General features: G+C 48.0%; 1 long non-coding RNA gene across 5 annotated transcripts in view; it reads right to left on the bottom strand.

Annotated features, from left to right (window-relative positions):
• LOC139702066 (uncharacterized) overlaps window positions 1–17,301 on the bottom strand; it is a 140,817-nt gene extending 123,516 nt beyond the window's left edge. The window contains exon 1 of one of the 5 annotated variants that reach the window (XR_011704651.1): window positions 17,128–17,301. This is a non-coding gene — a long non-coding RNA (uncharacterized lncRNA). Of the gene's footprint in view, window positions 1–15,944; window positions 16,133–17,127 lie in introns of those variants that run through there. The other 4 variants (XR_011704648.1, XR_011704652.1, XR_011704649.1 and 1 more) reach the window with 4 other exon arrangements.
• Window positions 17,302–17,784: the final 483 nt, after the last annotated feature.

The following is a 17,784-nucleotide window of genomic DNA, read 5'->3' on the forward strand; positions in this document are numbered from 1 at the left end:
ACCTCAGCAACTTACTGAGATCCTAAGCAATTCAGTGATACCCTGTCTCAAAAAATAAGAAAAAGGTCTGGGGGTATAGCTTAACGCTAGAGCATTTGTACAGCATGCCTGAGGCCCTGGCTTCAATCTTCAGTACTGCAAAGAAAAAAACGTATTTGCTGATGAATCACCGATGTCCCTCTTCTGGAAGAGAAACTTGCCTGATCCCTCCTCCCCTAATTTGGGCCTCAAGTGTGGAATGTCAGGCCAGCCTACACAGGAACTAAGCAACCATGTAAGTACTCAGGAAGGTCTGGGGAGCGGGGGTGGGGCCTCTATTGAGCCCCTTGTATTCAGCTGCAATTAGGTTATCAGTTCCTGAAAGGCTTATCCTGGCTAAGCGATCCTTACACACCCACAGGGCTCCAGGCCACCAGCAGGAGCACTCATTCAGGGTCTGTCTCTGGGCCCTGGAAAGAGAAGCGGTTCTAGGGGACCCTGGGCAGTTGCAACCTGTTCTCAGTAGGATGGAAGGTTCTAGGTATTTATGAGCATGCCTCATAGCACCTATTCTCCTGTAAGTATCAATAGTATATGTAACATGCAGGCTGTGAAGCTACACAAAACGCACTGCCCAATTCCGTCACCCTGAAGATGTTTGCCAGCTACCTTAGAGGTGACATGTGGTTCTAACGGAACACCTCCAACTGAGACGATTTCTAAGGAAAAGGGATGTTTTCTCCTCATGGTTATGAAAGCTGAGAATTCAAGATCCGGTGGCTGCATCTGGTAAGGTCCTTCTTGCTGGTGGGGACTTTGCAAAATCCTGAGGTGGCAGAGGGCGTGTCACATGGTGAGAGAAACTGAGCAGCTGGCTTAGGTCTCTCCCTTTTTTTAAAAAATTGGGGATTGAACCCATCACTGAGCTCCATCTCCAGCTCTTCTTTTTTTAATCATGTATTTTGAGATGGTGCCTTGCTAAATTGCTGAGGCTGGCCCTGAACTTCTCAGGTTGCGGGGAATTACAGGGTGGGCCACCACACCCAGCTCTCCCCCACCCTTATAAAGCCACAGCCCCACAGAGAGACCCACCCTCCAGGCTTCATTCAACTTTATCTTCAGAAGGTCCCACCTCCTAAGGCCGTGGCGGATTAAGTTTCCACCCTCTTATCCTCTCAGGGTGGGGGGGGGTGAAATTTCACAATGAGTTTAGGGGGGACCTTCAAACACAGCAGGAGCCATTGATTTTTGTGGGCAGCAACCCTGGAGAGTGACCCCTAATCCCCAAGTCTGCTACAGACTGGAATGCGAGGGTTCTTCCCACCCACTTGTGGGGCAAATGAACTCTGGGTTGGCACCAGGCATCCAGCAGGCAGCAGGGTAGACAAAAGCCTCTGCCCAAGGGCTTAGTATCTCCCGGGGGGGGGGGGGGGGGGGGGGGGGGGGACAGATCCTAGGCGAGATAAGGAACTCAACAGAATATCAGAGAGCAGCCACGTTCAGCTGGGAGGCAAAGCCAAGAAGAGGCTCCAGGGGAGTGGGGCAGGCAGATGTGGGGCGAGCTGGGCCTGGCAGCAGAGTGGTGTGGCTGGAGCAGAGGGACAAGGGGCACGGCTAGAGGGACACGAAGCTCATGGTGCAGGTGTAGCCTTGTCCTGAGGCCACAGGGTGGTTCTGGGCAGGGGTGACTCAATGGGACTTAGAGTTTACCAAGATGCTTCCACTGCTGTGAGAACTTAATGAAGGATAAGGGGTCCATTGTGACCCTGTCACCATCTGAGTCTCCAGGAATGTCCAGGCTGACACTGCAGGGAAAGGGGCAGTTAGGGACACACCATGACCTGGTCAGGACCATGGCTCTGAAGACATGGCTTTCGGTATTTACTCACTTATTTCTGTGTCCCCAGAGCAGGAAGGCGGCCTTATTCCCATGGCACGGGAGGAACTGAGGCACGGGGATCTGAAGGTCCACAGAGCCAGGTCTGTCATTAAGTCTGAGGAGCAGAGCAGCTGGGGCAGGGACCATGCAAGAAGGCCAAGGCCCTCCTCACCTTCAGCCACACTGCCCAAACAGAGCTGGCATGGGGGGCCACGGACAGTGTGACCCGGGCCCCGAGTGAAGTGTGCACTGTTTCTCCTGCTCAGAAAGCACAGGCAGCGAGGAGGAAGGCAGGAGGAACAGGCCAGAGACCTGGGAAGTCTGTCCACCACAGACTTCCCGTGAGTCTGCTCATCTCCGCTGCCCCAGTCTCAGAGCCAGAGTTTGGATTTCTATTTATGAATTTAGAAAGGAGTATGGAACATCAAAACAAAGGCAAAGAACTTCAAAGTCCTGTGCTGTAATTCACAGCACTTAGCATAACTATAAATTGAATTTTTTTTCTCAATCTATCCAGAGATTTAGAACTAGAGACTTGGGATAATGATATCAACATTTCAAGCTAAAGTCAAAACGGCATTGCCTTTTTTGGGGTGTGGAAGTGGGTAAGATAGGGAAATAGGGGAGCAAATCAAGAAAACCCTGACCTAGGGCAAAGGACCATATACCTGGATAACTGAGGCTCCAGACTCGGACTCAACAAATCAGTTCCAAACTCAGTCTTTGCACTATGACCTGGGTTCAGCTATATCCTTTCACGACTGTGTGAACTCGGGCAAGTCAGTTAACCTCTCTGAGCCTCAGTATGTCCCATCTGCAAAATGTGATTGAGAGCAGTTCTGCCTACAGTGCGAGCAGTAACCAGATGCGGGACATCTCACAACCAGATGCAGGACACGCATGCAGGCAGAGAAGAATCAGGGACGCCTGCCCCTCATCTCCTCCTGCATCCTGCCCCACCAGCCCTGTCTACTGACCCTGTCTCAAGACACCTCCCCTAGCAGCCACCAGACCACCGATCTCAGCCATCCTATTATGTGGAATACCTTCTTAAATCCCCACCTCTCTAAAGCCTTCCCTTGTCATGAGTTGCTTCCTTCCTGTGCCCTGGTACTTACTGCCCTGTCCACCTCTGAGGACCCCCATGTCACTCTGCTCTTATGGCCATTTGCAGACCAGAGGGAACTGCAGTAGCCTGGGCGGGGGAGGGGCTCAGAGGGACCTTAGAGTTCTCAAGGGGGCAGCTGCAGGCCTGTTCATTCAGCTTGCGAGGAACTCAGTAAACAGCGGGTGACTGAATGGAGCTTGTCCATCCATGGTTTCCATGTGTAACTGGTTAATACGTGTTGATCAACTGTAATCCCAAAATCTAAAACCAAAAATGCTCCAAACTCAGACCCTTGGAGCACCAGCATGACACCACAAATAAAAAAAAAAAAAAAAAAAAAAAATTCCATACCAGGAAACAATGTTTCATGCACAAAATTATTTAAGAATCGTGTATCAAACTACCTTTGGGCTATGAATATGATATGTATGTGAAACGTAAATCAATTTCATGTTCAGACTTAGTTCCTATCCCCAAAACTTCTTATTGCATACAAGTCATAATCCAAAATCTGAAATCCGAAACAATTCTGGCCCCAGGCATTTCAGATAGTGATACTCAATCTGGAATTCATATTCACATCAATTGAAACAGGAAAAGTTCTTCAAACTTGCCAAGAGTATCTTAGCAATACTCCCCTAGAAGCATCACATCGTTCCAAACCTTCAATAGTAAAAAGCGTGGCCCTGGAGGGTAGCTGCCTTCATGCATTACCACCTTCTGCTCTTCCGCTTCCTTGCCTCTCCCAAAGCCAAAGACTTCCACTTATGCAATCTACAGTTCCTCTTTGTTGTTCCCCTGACTTCTGGCACACACCCATGTGGAGCTCCTATGTCCCCAGCCATGGCCTGATGGAATTCCGACCTCACCCGCACCCTGGGAAAGAGCACAAGATGGGAGAAGCCAAATGAAAGGAGATAGGGCTCTTCTTGACATAGTAGCTGACTGGTTTGTTTCTTAAATTTTGCTGTGATCACTCACAGCAGATGAAGAGAAATCAGAATATCATGCCTGTTCCCCTGATGAATGGCAACCCAGTTCAGAGGGCAAAAGTCAGTGGGTTGGCCGGAAACCATGGCTGCTTAGTAACAGAGACCCACACATTACGGAGACCCATGCTAACCAGCAGGATATGCTTCCTCTTCCCACCTCGACTTCATCACCCCAAAAAAGAGTCAACATGTAGAGGGAATGGAGAGGGAAGAGGGAATGGAGAAGAATAGCGTTATCTAGAACCTTAAAGATGAGGACTTATCCAGAAACACAGAGCCTATTGCTAAAGCACAGAAGAAACTGAAGAGCAACACAGAGTGACATGACAGAAAAGAGTTGTAAGGGAAATACATTTACACCGTGGGGGTGCTCTCTCAGGGCCACTTCAGGAGGGAGAAGCCACCATTTGGGTGGCTTGCTGCCAGGAGCCTAGGTTCAGGCAGGAGGGCCTGTCATGTTGGGAGCTGCTCATGAAAGAGGGAGACAGATACAACCAGGGGTTGCAAACTGCTGGCCCCCATCTGGCCCACAAGTGTTTCCTTTGGCATAGGAGGGTTCCTTAAAAATATGAATTGAAAACTCCTGAAATCAGGAAATTTTATATTTAAAAAGGTCCCTTCCCCCAACTTCTTATCGCCCCCCCCACCACCATGTTCAGGATTGAAACCAGGGCAACCTGGACTTCTCTTTTAAAAACGGACACTCTGGCCCAGTAGTGGTAGATGCCTGTAATCCCAGTGGCTTGGGAGGCTGAGGCAGGAGGATTGCAAGTTCTAAACCAGCCTCAGCAAAAGCAAGACACTAAGCATCTCAGTGAGAACCTGTCTCTAAATAAAATACAAAATAAGGCTGAGGATATATATGGCTTGGAGGTTGAGTACCCCGGAGTTCAATCCCCAGTACCAAAAAAAAAAAAAAGGACGTTCTGGCAACATTGGATCTGCTTTTTGGCTTGGGGAGGCTGTGAGGAGGGAGCTGTAATTAGCAGCCAGCTGTTCTTACACATTTCCTACTGCACAGGATGCTTTGAGCACACCTGATGTATTTATATATAATCTGCTCGTCCCTCTAAACAGCTGAGTTTGCAGCCCCTGCCAGGAACCCACTGCAGCAATCTGATATTATGGGTATGACGTACAATAACTTAGGCAGGACACCTGAAGGGACTGCTCTCAGAAGCCCTCTGGGAGTCCTTCCTGGAGGAGGTGAGCCCTCCGTGGAGTCATAAAGTGTAAGCAGAAGCTCCATAGGAGAGGAAGTGGAGGAAGGGATTGAATCCATTGGCCTGGCTGGCTGATTCTCTCACCATGTCCAAAGTGAATCTTAGAAAAGAATTTGCAGACACGAATCCTCTAGAAGAATCACATCGTTCCAAACCTTCTAAATTAATCATGCCCACCCTGGCCAGCGGGCTCCACCTGACAGCCTTACTTGTCCACAGGGCCAAAGCGCTCAGTCTCCAAGGTCGGCGAGGGCTGGATTCCTATCCCAGCCCCACTACTGACAGTGCCATTCAGTGCTCTGTGCACCCGCCCCAAGCAGCAGGCTCTCGACTAATGATGGGAAGTCGCTCAAAGCTTTTAAGTGCCTGAGCTTCAGGATCCTGTCTCCCAGTTGGAAACTCACTCCTGTGGTTCTCCTCGGGGGACAGGAGGATGTTCCTGCCAGGACCTGCCATACAAAGGAGCTGATGCTCAGAAGAGGGGGCTCTGGCGCCAGTGGGGCATCTCCCACTACTGGACTGGATGTGCCCTGGGTGCACAGTCATGGCCAAGGGTGGCAGGAGTCTCTCAGAGATAACCGAAAACCTGACTTAAGTGGTGGCTGCCGGGCCAATGTCTATATGGCACAGTTACTGAAATACTGTCTCCACTCCTATTTTTTTTAAACCCTTTGCTTTTGCTTTTAAAGGGAATGAATGTGCAGGAAATGTGTTTCTAATGGAGAAAGCATGTGTGGAATGTCCAGAGTCACAATAGGGAAGAGATACTGCCTTGGAACCTCCAGGCACCAGACGGAAAACAGAAGAGGACTCAGGCCAGTCGGGGACTTTGCACAGAGCACAGGCGGTGACAGCCCTCAACCCGGTCCAGCTGGAGACCCCTCGGAGGGCAAGCTTATGAGGAGCCATCACCTCCAGGTGCTCTGAGGGGAAGGCAGTCCTGTGAGGGGTCTGTCCTCACCAGCTGCATCCTCTGGCCATAAACCAGTCTGTCCAGCTCAGACAGTCTGGCCTTCCGCTGGCGTTTTATGGACCCGATGCTGTCATCTGTTTTGTAAAAAGTGATGTGTCACATGCAGAGATGATCTTTTTCTTTTAAAATCTGGAACCGAGAGGACTGGCTTGGAGATCCAGATCCCAAAGCTGCTGCCTGCCCCGGTTGCATGAGTCATGACTTCAGGGACGGGAGCTATGGAACAAACCCCGTCACTATGAATGCCGGAAGGGACCTCTGCCTTCCAAGCCTCTCTCCCATAAATTCCAGGGGACTTTCCACACCGAGGACCTCTTCCTTTTTCTATTTCCTTTTGAAAATGCGAAAAATCAAGTAGCCAGCAAGAGGACAACCACTCTCAGCCACATTAACTAGACCGTAACCAGCTCCAGGCTGGTTACATCACAGGGAGAGAGACGTGACCCCACTCCCATCTCTCCCCTGCCCTGGCTCAAACCCTGCCTTAGCAGGGGTTTTTATGGATAGGATAAAGCCTGTGGAATAAAGTCCAAGTGCCCCTGCAGGTTTGGAAGGCCCCTGGCTACCTCAGCAGGCCCACCATGCAAAAATCGTCCTCTTCCCTCCATCTCCAATTCAAGAGCAGGCTCCTGCTCTCTCTCCCCAAATTGCTTCTAACAGGGGCCAGCCCCGGTTGACTGTCCAATTCATTATCTACCCATCAAACTGACCAATCAAATCAGGCCCACACCCCTGAGCAGCCCCCAAAGACTCGGAAGAGCCTATAAGGCCCTCTAAGACCAGGTCCCTGGCCACGCTGCTCCTGCTACCCCAGCCTCTTGCCACGGAATACGGCCCAGTTTTCCCTGCCCCCAGGGCCTTCACACAGGCTGCTGTCTTTACCTAGGGTAGCCCTCCTCAAACTGATTTTATTTTTGTTTTTGTTTTTTAGGGATGGATTAAACCCAGGGGTGCTCTACCACTGGCCTCAAACTTGTGATCTTCCTGCCTCAGCCTCTCAAATAGCTGGGATTATAGCCATGTACCACCATGCCCGGCTCCCTTTCTACATATCTGACAAATGTTTAAGCAACGTGTATAGGTGTCTATATTAACCTTTTAAAAAGCACTCAGAGACGAGGAGCGCTTGTGCCTGAGTTAAAATTAGAGAGGGGAAATAAGTTCTGGTATTATATTGCATAGTAGGTATGACTACAGATAACAATAATGTGCTACGTGTTTCAAAAAAGGTAGATAAATGATTTTACCCCCAAAGAAATGATAAATGTTTGAAGAAACAGATATGCTTACTCTGATTTGAACATTACGTGTACGCATGTGTTGAAATACCACATGTACCCCAAAAGTAAGTAAAATATTTGTCAATTTTATATATATGCATGCCTGTGATCCCAGCCACTTGAGAGGCTGAGGCAGGAGGACTGCAAGTTCAAGGCCAGCTTCAGCAATTTAGCAGAAAGACTCTGCAACTTAATGAGACCCTGTCTCAAAAAATAAATAAATAAAAAGGTCTGGAGATGTAGCTCAGTCAGTGGTAAAACACCATGTATTTAATCCCCAGTACCCCTGCCCCGCTCCTCAAAAAAAAGGTTCACATCATTAAGTAACACATAGCATGAGCAAGGGCTCTGCAAATTCATCAGGGTGTGAGGCTGCACATGTGCTTCCAATTTTATGACATGCTGCCAACTTGCTTCCTAGCTGAGCTGGAGAATCCTGACTGCTCAGGTGACCACCAGCGCTTCCTAATTCTGGCACATTTTAAAATCTGAAGCATGTAGCTCTGAAGACAACCCAAAGGCCCTTCAAAGGGAGGATGGACACACATGATACATGCAGATCACAAAATTCCACTTCTCCAACACACCGTGCCACACCCCTGATGGAAACAACCAGGTGAAGAAAGAATCTCAAATGCATGTGCCAAGGGAGGAGATCAACTCAGAGGCCTGCACGTTCGAAAAGCCAACGCCTTCGTAAGAAGGCAAGGGGCCCGCAAGCCACAGGACAGGAGGGAATCTGGGGGTGATGGAAGAGTTCTATATCTCAGGGTGGTGATGACATGACACAGCTCTCTGCATTTTATCAAAACAGCACCATACACAAAAAAGACTAAATTTTCATCTTAGATCCTACCTCAATAAAGCTACTTAACTAGCAAAATCCGGAACTTTTCACATTTAGTTTCCATTTTGCGTTCTTCTTCTGGGAGCTGCTCTTTCATAGCTTTTGCCCTCTTTGCTAGGAGGCTGTCTGTCACTTTGTCACTGACATTGGGGAACTCTTCACACACTCTGGATGTCAGCGCTTTAAAATGTTACATATGTTGCAAATATGAGTCTTTTATTTGGATTTCCTGCCATTCTGGTTTTTGTTGCTTAGATGAGCTTTTTTCTTGAGCATATAGACCTATTCAATCTTGCCCTTCCTGTTGGTTCTGCCCTGGTTAACCCCTCCTGGTCTTTACAAACGCCAGGTCCTCACCCAGGATTTCAGTGATGAGGCCCTCTCCCATGTGAACCATCCCTCTCTGTCAATCCAATATTCTCTACAATGAGGCTGTTTTTGTGAGTGGATTTGCTCACTTGTCTCCCCACCTGTAAGTCCCTGAAGTAGCGGCATTACATCTACTCTCACCACTGAACAGCCCAGGCCCAGCACTGCGCTTGACACCGGACAGGTGGTCCACAAACCTCTGCTGAATAAGGGCTTGCAATAGATGCCAACATGTGGCTAGCATGTACCGTAGGGCACGCGAAGGGGACATCAGCGGGTCACAGACAGCAACAAGCTCTGCATCTCACCAGAGAACAGCAAATGTAGCTGTGCAAACCTCGTGACCACATACCTACCTAAAACCTTACAAATATTAAGATGCTATGATTTGAAAATCCTAAGACTGGAGATTTAGGAAAAAATTTAAAAATAGAAAACTTGGTCTATGTAAACAGTCTATTGGGGAGCTAGGCATCCAAATCAAAGGAATGACGGACGTCAACAAGAAAACAGTCACAGAATAGAAATATTATTTGCTCAATAAAAATGGCATGAACAAAACATTTATAATATAAAATATTATAATATGTATCATAATATTATAATATATCTTTATAATACATAATATTTATAATATTATATGTAACATTTATAATGTTATAGTATTACTGGGGGCCACTGATGATATTTACAATATTATAACATTTATTATGATATTATAATATTATAAATATTATAAATGTTTTGTTCATTTATAATACTCAGAAATAGGTATGATCTAGCAGTACAGCAATGGGAAAAATCAAGATACCAACATGCACATCATGATACTGTTTAAAAAAAAAAAAAACTAGGCATGGTGGTGCACACCGGTAATCCCACCTACTCGGAAGATGGAGGCAGGAGGATCACAAGTACGAGGTCAGCTTCAGCAACTTAGCCAGACCCTCTCTTAAATAAGATTTGAAAAGCCTGGGATCTAGCTTAGTGGTAAAGTACCCTTGGGTTTAATTCCCAGTACTGTCCCTGGCCCCGCAAAAAAAACAAAAAACTTGGCATTCAATTCAGAGCCTTACAAATGTTAGGCAAACACTTACCACGGATACACGAACCCACCCCAGAAATAACATTTTTTAATAGATTATTCCTTTGGATTCTTAAGGTTCAGATTTCATTTGAGGAAATATCATTTAAATTTCCCTAGTCATGTACAAATATCAGTGTATCCCAGTATTATATATAATTATAATACACCAATTTAAAATAGAAATATATATATGTATGTATGTTCTTGTGTATATGAATAAATCTATTTATTTATTTCCCTAGTTACATTTGTGTCCACCATGGGACTGGAATCCCGAACTCAGGTTATCTTCCTGAAATCCACCTTCCACATGCCTAAGACATCTTTCCCCACTCTCCTTGCTCAGAATCCTTGAAAAGTGCTCAGCTGACTGGACGCAGTCAGTTATTGAGACTCCAAGGGCAGCCTGCCCCAGCCCACCCTGCCTTCCTCTCCAGGACACTGGGGCCTGGTGGCTGCATACTGTCACCAAGACCCTGCTGAGACAAGAGGTCTGTCATCCACCCTGCCCTAGATGAGGCTTTCAGCAACAGCAGACACAACTGGCCATGGTCCCTCCAACCCACCTTCCCCTTTCCAGCAGGCTTCAGCCATCTGCCCTCGCCCCTCCTGGAAGCTTCCTGAAGATAGAGATGGTGTCTTACTGCAGAATCCCCTTTGCCTGGTTCTCACTCATGCAACTCACCAAGTACCCACTAGGCCTCAGGAGTGAAACCAGAGCAGTGCTGACCAGTGGAAATATCATCCAAGCACATGATTTGGATGATACTGAGATTTCCTATCAGCCATAATAAATAGGGTTAAGGTGTAGGAGGAATTAACTTTCCTAATATACTATATTTATCCCATTTATCCAAAACATTATCATTTCAATATATAACCAACGTTTTAAAGGATTAATGAAAATAATAATAGAAAGGATTAATGAAATGTTTCTTTCTCTTTTTTTTGTACTACAACTTCAGAATCTGATGTGTATTTAACACCTACAGCACATCCCGAGTTCATTTCAAGTATTCCACGGCTACATAGGCTAGTGGCTACCATGCTGGACAGCACTTTAGGTGCTGAGGATACTGGAGTGAGGGGTCCAGAAGCCCATGGCATGGCCACACTTCCTGCCTCCAGCCAGGACCAAGCACCTGCAGCACACTGGCTCCGGGGTGCACTGGCTTCAAACCCTGATTCAGTTTCCTCTCAACACAGCAGCCAGACTGATGATTTTAAACGCTAAATCAGATCACCTCACTTTTCTGCTTAAACACCTCTAGTGGATCCCCATTTAACCCAGTGAAAGACAAAAGCTTTACAACCTTTCTCTGAGGTCTCTCTCAGCATGCAGTGCTCCTAAGACTGCCCACCTGCTCTCCCCACACCCCTCTCACTCACTCTTTGTGCTGTTCCCACATCTCACAGGCCCACTCCTGCCCTGGGCCTCTGTCTTGGGGCCCCAAACACCCGACTGCAGACTAACTCCTCCAGGACAGCTCCAGCATCAGCTTCTCAATGTTGCTGACTCTGACTAGCTAACCTAAGCCTGCACCCCACGCCAGCCCTCCAGGTGTCACCTGGCTCTGCTTGTTCCCATAGAACTCACGGCCCTCCAATACATTGTGGATGTCTTTATTTATCATGTCTACTATTCCTCACCCACCTGACCCAGCTACGATGTTAAGTTCTACTCTAATTAAAGTCTGTCCTTCGTCCTTCTTTTCTGCATCCGCAGCACCTAGAATGATGCTGGTACAGGACAGACACATAAAATATATAAGTTGAAATCATGAGAAAGGATGAATAAGAGGCTGGTGGTCCTCCACCTGTCAGAACTTGCCATTTAGAGGGAAAAGACAAATAATATGTAGGGTCTATCCAGGAAGGTAAAAGCTTTGGAGAAACATAAAACTTGAGAAATGGGAGAAAGGGAGGTTGTCATTTCACAAGGCAGCTACCAAAGAAAACTAATAATGATGATGAGCTTAGCAACTACCACTTCCACAGTAACCACCACGTGCCATGTTCTGTGCCAGGCACCAGTAGCACAGCAGGGCCAGGCTGATCTTGCACTGACGCTGGTCTAGTTTTGCCCACACTCATTCCATCTGTCCTTGACTCAGAAGACCACACTGTCTGCACCCATTCTGTAGCCTCCATTACAGGGGAAGCTACAGGAGAGCAGGGAATTTTGTCTCTTTGCTTCTGCTGCATCTCCAACAGCTAAAACAGGGCTTCCCAGACGGCAAGTGCTCAGTAAATAAATGAATGGATGGATCCATCATGAATGGAGCAGCAAATGTCTGGGCTAATTCACCAGGAAAATGAGAGCCCTAAAAAATAATAATCAATAGCAATTGGTTTTATGCCTTCCTCAGAGGCGGCTATGCTAAGTGCTGGACACCATCCCTGGGAGGGGGTAACTACTGTCCTCCCTGTTCAGCAGCTGAGGAAATGGAGGGACAGGGAGTGTGGGCGATGTGCAAGGGCAGCTGGATGTGCCCTCTGATTCCTGTGCTTCCTGAGACCCACTCCTGCAGCTGACTGGCCTTCTTCCCTTCCTAGCTTCTATCGGCCAGGGCTTCTTTCTGATGCATGCAAAGAATTCTGGGGAAGTCACTGCCATCTCATGATCTATGTTCTATGTCCAGAACATTTCCTTTGTACATTAAGACGTGTTCAGAAACCATTGCTTTATGAAGCCACAGGAAGTAATGAAACTCAATAATTGTGACAGTAATAATATTTGCTCACTTTTACTGAGTGCTGGGTACGCCCCAGGCCCTCTGCTGATTGCCTTCTGCTTACCACTGATTTCCTCCTCAGAGCAGCCTGTGAGGTTGCTGCTTTATCAGCCCCATTTTACAGCCAGGAGACCAAGGGGAAGTTTGCTCATAAGTAACCCGGGTCCATACTCAGTCCCTCGGCTTGGATGTCCCCACTGCTGTCTAGCTTTCCTCTTTCTTTTTCTCTCCCTGCGGGCAAGCCCCAACTTCCCACCATGTCAGCTGTTTCACACCTAAAAAGACAATGACAGTGGACACATCGGCTGTTTGTTTCTTTGAAGATGAAGCAGATCTTGTCAGCTACCTGATTCAACAAACGCCACAGCTATGTAGGCACCAGGTGCCCCTGTCCTCGAGTTCAGGGTCAATGACAAAAAAGAGGCAGGTAAACAAAAATCAACACTTGAACCCCATCCCAACCTCAAAATAAATAAATAAATGAGAGGAAAAAAGAACAACTCGGAATCCTATAATTAAAAAATGAGCCAGGTGCGGTGGCACACGCCTGTAATCCTAGCAGTTCGGGAGGCTGAGGCAGGAGAATCAGGAGTTCAGAGCCAGCCTCGGCAACTTAGAGAGGCCCTAAGCAAATCAGGGAGACTCAGTCTCTAAATAAGATATTAATAAAGGGCTGGGAATATGGCTCAGTGATTAAGCACCTCTGGGTTCAATCCTGGGAGCAAAAAAAAAAAAAAAAGATGAATGACATCATGGCTTACAGGTGTGGCTCAGGGGTAGACCACTTACCATACCCTGGGTTTGATCCCCAGAGCACGTGTGCACGTGTGCACTCACACACACATACACACACACACAAAGAATGAGTCCATTTTGGCATCATATATTTAAGTCTTGCCTTATGAACCATTCTTGTCGTTCTATTTTTTGTTTTTGAGACAGGGCACCACTATGTTCCCAGGTTGATCTTGACTCCTGGGCTCAAGGGATCCTCCCACCTCATTCTCAGGAGTAGCTGAGACTTCAGGAGGGCACCACCACACCTCTCTACTCTTTTTGTTCTTAATGACAGGGCTTGGGAAGGGCCACCAAAGGTCTCTATAGGGCATAAACACCCCCAGTTTACAGGTGGATACTCAGAACAGTTTGCAAGTGGGGGTAGTAATCACGGCAAAAGAGCTCTATCTCCCATCTGCTGTGAGAGATGATAGTAATTAAATTCTGAAAACAGTCCTTGAAGGGTTTTGGTCATGAAGCCAAGCAGGACGTCTGGATGTAGTCTTTTGCAAATGATCATAGATTTTGCACTAAGACTGAGGCTTCTGACCTCTATCCACACAAGGCTCCTGCCCAGGCCCCAAAGGGCCCCTTCTACACCACAGCACAGGACTCTTCCAGCACTGTAGATCACTCTAGGCCTCTTGGCCCCTCTGTCTCATCTCAGCCTGCTCCACAAACCGACAGTAAGATCGAGCAAATGGTATCTTCATGCAAGGGGCTAAGGTTTCCACCTATGCCCAATCCAGGTGGACAGGTTCTGACACCCTGCTCAAGGCCAATTAACATCCTCTGTTCTTAAATTCACCATCTTCGGGCTGGGATTGTGGCTCAGTGGGAGAGCGCCTGCCTCGCACATATGAGGCACTGGATTCAATCCTCAGCACCATATAAAAATAAATAAACAAAATAAAGATATTTTTTTAAAAAATTCACCATCCTCTGGCTTCTGAGAATGGGCCTGGGAGTCACGTGGCCCTGTTCAAATCAGCTCCATAGATACCTGGCCATGTGGCCTGGGGCAACACTCAACCCCTGAGCCATTCGAAATAATAATCATCCTATCTTGGGCTGGGGTTGTGGCTCATTGGTACAGTGCTTTTGCCTACCACGTGTGAGGTCCTGGGTTTGAATCTCAGCACCAAATAAATAAATAAAAGGTGTTGTGTCCATCTACAACTAAAAATATTTAAAATAATAATAATAATATCTTACAGGATTACTGGGAGATTAAGTGAGAATATTTGTAGAGCATTTAGATTCAAGTCTGGCCTACCAAAAGAACTCGGTCATTGCTGGACATTTTATTTTATTTATAAGTGCCTTGTGAGGTTATGGGGAAAGTAAATGTGAAGAGAGGGCTACTCAGGATCAACGATTTCAGTCACCACCTGTGCTACTATTGTTGTCATTATTAATTCTTCTTACTACTCTTTCTAGTTATTTCGATTATTTGGTGCCAGAAAAACAAAAGAAACAGAGGAGGCTCCAACTAAAGAGCTCACTTGGCAGTGTGCATAAGGCCTGGAATTTCTGAGATTTTTTTCCTAGGAAATAAATATGTCGATGTGACTGTCAACGGGACTCTTCAGTAGCTAATCTTATTTCAGATTGTTGCTTGGCTCCCTCTTGGGGTCAGGGTCCCATGACAGACATAGGGTATAGACAGGGAAGGTCGAGCCTCTTAATGAGATCACAAACTGGCATCAGGGAAAAGACACAGAGAATATCATGTTGGGCTGGGGAATGTGGCTCAAGTGCATGAGGCACTGGGTTCGATTCTCAGCACCACCTAAAAATGAAATAAAGATATTGTGTCTACTTAAAAAAAAAACTAAAAAATAAATATTAAAAAAAAAAAAAAGAATATCATGTCCACAACCATGAGGACTGGAAATACAAAAGAAAAAGCCCCATAGCATCTACAGCACAGGGAAGTACAACCATTAGTAGGCCGCACCACCTCCAAAGAACCAGCACCCAGTACAGGTTCTCGGCTTCCCCAGGAAAACCATCACCATCTATCTGCCCTTGGTCTGAGCAAACTCAGGGCTACTGTCACAGAGGAAGAAAGGAGGGTGTCTGTGGTCCAGGAGATTCCTTTGCTGAGCTGTCCAAGGACAGTGTCCTTCTTGGGCAGGCAGAGGCCCTGGGCATGGTAAACACACACTGCCGAACTCAGCTAGTATGGCTGGCTGCCTGCCTGCCGGCCTGCCATGCAGGGAGAAGAAAAAACTAAACTCAAGAACCAAGGAATGATTTGATGCAGATGGTGTCAATTCACCAGGTTTTTAGTCCAGCAATCACACAAACCAGATACTTGAGAACCTAGAAAAAAACTCCCTCTTTCCTGCCCTGCAAAGCTACAGCTATAGAAATGGGGTGGGGGTGGGGGGGGACAGGGAGGTGAGAGAGGAAAATCAATCAAAAAAAGATGATTACTTCTACTTTTCAAGAGAGCCAGCTTATGTAAAATTCTGCACTTAAGGCAGGTAAAGCAACAAGAATCCACTCTTAACCAAGAAAAAAAAAAAAAGACAAAAATCAATGCAATCACATAACAAGTCTCCTCCAGGTCAGCTGATCCAGCACTACAGCCCACGATGGTCCCACCCAGCCTTTCTGTCACCAGACCCGTAAGTGGAATTCTTTGGGTCCTCCTGCCATCGCCCCACACCACGAGGCACATTCTCACCTCCAAGATGTAACTCATTTCAAATATCGGAGAGCTAGGTTTTCCCTAGGAATGGATTCTGTTGGTCCTTCTTCAGCTTTAACGAAGGCTTTTCTCCTGATAAATCTTTCAGTAAGTCCCAATCGGGTTCCGAGGATCGATGCAACTCCTTCTCGGCTGATTAGAGCTTCAGAAAGACTAACTGTGACCACAGGACTGTGGCAACTGAACAAGCCTCGACTTGCCACTGCCCATATGCAAAATAGGCCTGCAACATCCTATAATATGGTTCAGCAGATACAGTCCCTGCGTCCTCAGGGCCCCCACCCACCCACCACACAAACAAGCTTCTCCAGGGTCTCCCCTAGGTGGGGTTGACAGTGGCAGAGTCGGTGAGAGGGGACTTGGAAAATACAAGCATGGAAAAGAAACACAAAAAAAAAAAAAACACTATCCTGGCCCTACCCCTCACAAGTGAATGTAGAATGTCCTGAAGTCAGAACTCTTTTAACAGAATATTCCACTCCTGCAAATATGTATCCACACGCCAGGCACATGCAGCTTCATGGCTGCGCTTCCTGAAAGTCTACAGCAGACCACAAACACTGACACAAACAAAAGCACATGAGCCAAGGGAAGGCAAACCTAATCAAATCAACAACCCATCCATAAAGAATGGCCATGAGGAGAGTGCCAGGGCACCCAGCACACCCAGGAAGGCCAGTGCAAAAGCAGAGAAAGTTTCAAAACACAGTTACTGAGTTTTCGAAATCACCTTCACTCAGCCCTGAGGGGGTGTCTGGGAGTGGGAGGGAGGACCGGTCAAAGGATGGAGAGAGCATCATACAGTTCACAGACCTCTAGTTTTGCAAATGGGGCCTCCAAACCACATCAGCGGCCCCAAATCTGTGCTACTGGAGAGGGGTCTATTTTTAGAAATTAGGTAATACGCCTTTGATCAAGTGCATAAATCCAGAATTACCTCTAGGCACGAGCCACTCGGTGTCACCTCTCCCCTCCCCCTCCCCACGCCCAAACTCGCTGCCAGTCTTGGGTCCCGGGATGAGGAAAGTGCACGGTTAATACACACACACAGGAATCCGAAAGCCCCTTTCCTCCATTCAACTACTCACTGCGCATCCCTACCCGCAATGCCAAGCAAGGCTCGAGTTTCCAGAAACGCAGAGGACAAATTGGAACTTACTGGAGGGTGGATCCAGCCTTGTCCCACGGGTCACCAGGACCGCCAACATCCTTTCCAAGTGAAAATCCACTGGGGGGCTCCGGGAGGTACGGGTGTCCATCCTTGCTCGCGGCTCCTGACTGCTCCTCCTCTACCCGGTCGCCCCCAGCCCGCCCGGCCCGTGGGCCCATGTGCTCGGCGGCCGCACGCGCTCTGCCCGGCGGAGCTAGGGGCTGGCGGGTGGCCCGTGACGTCACGGCGGCTCGAGCTCCCGGCCGCGGGGGAGGGGGAAGAGCGCGCCTCCCGGTCCGCCGCGTGCGTCCCGGATCCCCGCGTGCCCGGCAATCCCCTGCCCCAGGCCGTTGTCCCATGCGCCCCTCTGTCCGCTGCTTGGGCAGTGCTGGGCACCAAGCCAGAGAGGGCCGCGCACGAGGCGGGGCGGGCCTGGGACACTGCGATTGCAGAGGGCCCAGATGGCGCGGGGGAGAGCGAGCTCCGCTCTATGTTGGGGGTCCTGGCGGCGCTGGCGCAGTCTCACCACCCACCCCGCAGCCCACAAGCACGCAGCAGTGATGCCAGCTAGCGTGCGTGTTGAGCTTCCCGCAGTTCCTCTATGCCCGCCTCCCCACCACCCCCTCCCCCAGCGTTCTGGAGGCAAGGAGTCCTCCCACTTTGCAG

Source organism: Marmota flaviventris, chromosome 15 (assembly GCF_047511675.1).
Source record: "Marmota flaviventris isolate mMarFla1 chromosome 15, mMarFla1.hap1, whole genome shotgun sequence".
Lineage (NCBI taxonomy): Eukaryota > Metazoa > Chordata > Mammalia > Rodentia > Sciuridae > Marmota > Marmota flaviventris.